This window comes from Medicago truncatula, chromosome 3 (genome assembly GCF_003473485.1).
Source record: "Medicago truncatula cultivar Jemalong A17 chromosome 3, MtrunA17r5.0-ANR, whole genome shotgun sequence".
NCBI lineage: Eukaryota > Viridiplantae > Streptophyta > Magnoliopsida > Fabales > Fabaceae > Medicago > Medicago truncatula.
In genome coordinates, this window is record NC_053044.1 from 23,716,413 (window position 1) to 23,719,286 (window position 2,874).

The window sequence follows — 2,874 nt, forward strand, 5'->3', positions numbered from 1 at the left end:
AAACGTCATGTTCACTAACAGAAAAATTTGACGGATGGGGTAAATTGACTAACATTGTGAAATTTCAGGGGGGTAATTGGAGTTTTGTTAATTTCAGGGGGGTAATTGATAAAACTTACAATTTCAGGGGGGAAATTGACTATTTACTCGTTAAAAGACTAAACACAAAGTCCCATATTAGGTAGAACTAGTGTGGTGTAAATTGAAAATAAGTCTCACATTGGATGGATCGCGGACAGAGATAATGTTTATATAGTGTGTGGGGGTACATAAATTTTGTGAACGGAGTAACCTCTAATGATATATATTTATATTTTATTATTTGAAAATGTTTCCTTCAAAAATAAAAATTAAAAAAATCGGAAATGTTAAATTAAACATTGTTAGAAAGTGCTTTCTTTCTATTTTGAGGGAGTTTTGAATGGTAGTGTGGGGTTGTCCAATATTTAGGGTAGCACTTTGGTGACATTGTGGTCGGTGACATTGACCAATCACAATGTCACGCGTGTACAAAAAAAAACTTGTGAAAGAGAGAGAAGAAAGTCACGTGTGACATTGTGGTTGACAATGTCACCAACCACATTGTCCAAACTAAATGCACCCTGCCACCCAAGTTTCTGCATACTCTTATGATTGTGATTAAGCTTTGTTGTGAGACTGGTTATAAGAAATTTGTTTGTTTTTCTATCTTCATGTAGTGCATTTAGGCCTTTTTTGGTAGAGGTGAAATTAGAGATGAGAGAAAGAGGAACGAGAGAGTTAGCAGAGAAACACACAATCTCTTCTGTTTGGTACAACGCAGAAATTGAAGAGAGGGACTAAATTTGTGTGGGACCCACTCAAATTTGAGTCTCCTCAACTATGCGAAGAAAGTGGCAGAGAGAGAGAGAGAGCATGACTTTTTGGCCATTCCAACTTTGCCCCTATCTTCAACAATTGTGGTTGTGTTTCAAACTTTGTTCTGCTACCAACACAACACAGTTCTGAGATTGAAAATAAAATTGATGTGGTCGACATTGCTATTTCACTTTAGAATGTGAAAAAATCAATCAATTTTTAAATTGTTTGAGTGAAATTTAAAATTAAAAACAACCAATTTGTTGTTGGATAAAATGAAAAGGAAGGTCTTGGTTGTAGGGTGGAAAGAGATTCACCGACGAGAGATGCAGCGGGAAGGTGGGGGGTGGTTGGTTCATGATAGAAGCTCATGAGTTTTTTTACTAGTTGTGAAGTTTTTTTTTACTAATGTATTAATTTTGCCAAAGGGTATTTTTGTACTTTTCAATATAATCAACTCTTCTCTCTTCTCTATTTCTTTCATTTCTCTTTTATATCAAATAATCCATCAAATCTACTCTATTTCTCATCTTTCTCTCTCTTCACAACTTCTCTTCTAAACAAAACACACCATTAGTGTCAAAGGAAGTGTCGAGATTTCATCACCATGCAAACCTCTTGGAGCTCATTCGGATGTATTTGGATAAGGAGTGATTTATTTCCATTCACCATATTTTTCAAGAAGGAAACTCTTGCGTCGACATACTTGCAAAACTAGGTGCTAATCATCAAGAGTCTCTCATGATGGTACATCAACCATTACCATGTCTATCCTCAGCCTTACTAATTGATGCTATGAGAGTGCCCTTTATTATAATGTAGTTTTTCTTTGCTTCTTTTTCTTTTGTTTTTTTTTTCCTTCTCTCATGTAACCAAAAAAAGAAAGTGTTTTCTTAATCCCAAGTTACAATAATATATATTTTCGTAAACAATATAATATATATTGACACTTAATTGAAATATTTTTGTACTAGATCTAATAAGTGAATTAATTGTTTACAAAGTTACTATATATTAGTTATGAAAATTTATCTATAAATAGAGAGTTCGCATAGTGCATTCTATACACCAAAAAAGATTTATGATATTCAAATCTTTTTTATTCTCTTTTTCTTTTTGCCTTGTGTTGACAAGTCTTTTTTCTCTCTCTCTTTTCTTTTTGTCCCTACGCCAGATTATCTACGTTGTTGGAGGCATCGTATTGCTAGGTGTATTGCACAACTTTAGGGGGGTGTATTGGATCATGATTCTAAGGGATTTTAAAAGACTTTTTATCATGAAAAAGTCTTGTGGTATTCAATCAAGACTCTTTCCAATTGAAAAAAAGTTTTGTGTTATTCAATCAAGATTCTTTGTCATTTAAAAAAAGTCTTGTGGTATTCAATCAAGACTCTTAATCACTTAAAAAAAGTCTAGTGGTATTCAAAATCATTCAAATTTCGAAGGATTGTTTAATAAATCAGATTTTGATGGATTTTGTGGGATTTTCTAGTGAAATTTTAGCATGAAAAAGTCTTTCATGAAAACATGAGATTTCTTAGGATTGTTTTTTTCTTTTAAGATTTTACTATCTCTCCCTCTCTCTCCTCCCTTCTCTCTTACTCTCTCTTTTCCTCTCCCCCCCTCTCTCTCTCTAGCTCTCCCGTAAAAAACCTCTCTCTCTCTCTCTCTCTCTCTCTCTCTCTCTCTGATTCCTTCACTCTCTCTCTCTCTCTCTCTCTCTCTCTCTCTAGCTCTAGCTCTCCCGTAAAAAATAAAATAAAATAAATAAAAGAGTCTTTATTGAGATTTTGTGAAAGAGAGTGTGTTATGATATTTTTTTTCAATTATTTCTTAAAATTCATAAAATCAGTTGAAATCTCTTGAAATCCATAAAATCATTTCAAATCCTTTAAAATCTTATGAATTAAATCCATTGAAATCCTTAATAATCTTTTAAAATCATCAAAGTCATCAAAATCTTGCAAAGTCTTTTAAAATCCTCAAGACTTTTTTAAACAAAAATTGTCCTTTAAAATCCTAATCCAATAGACACCA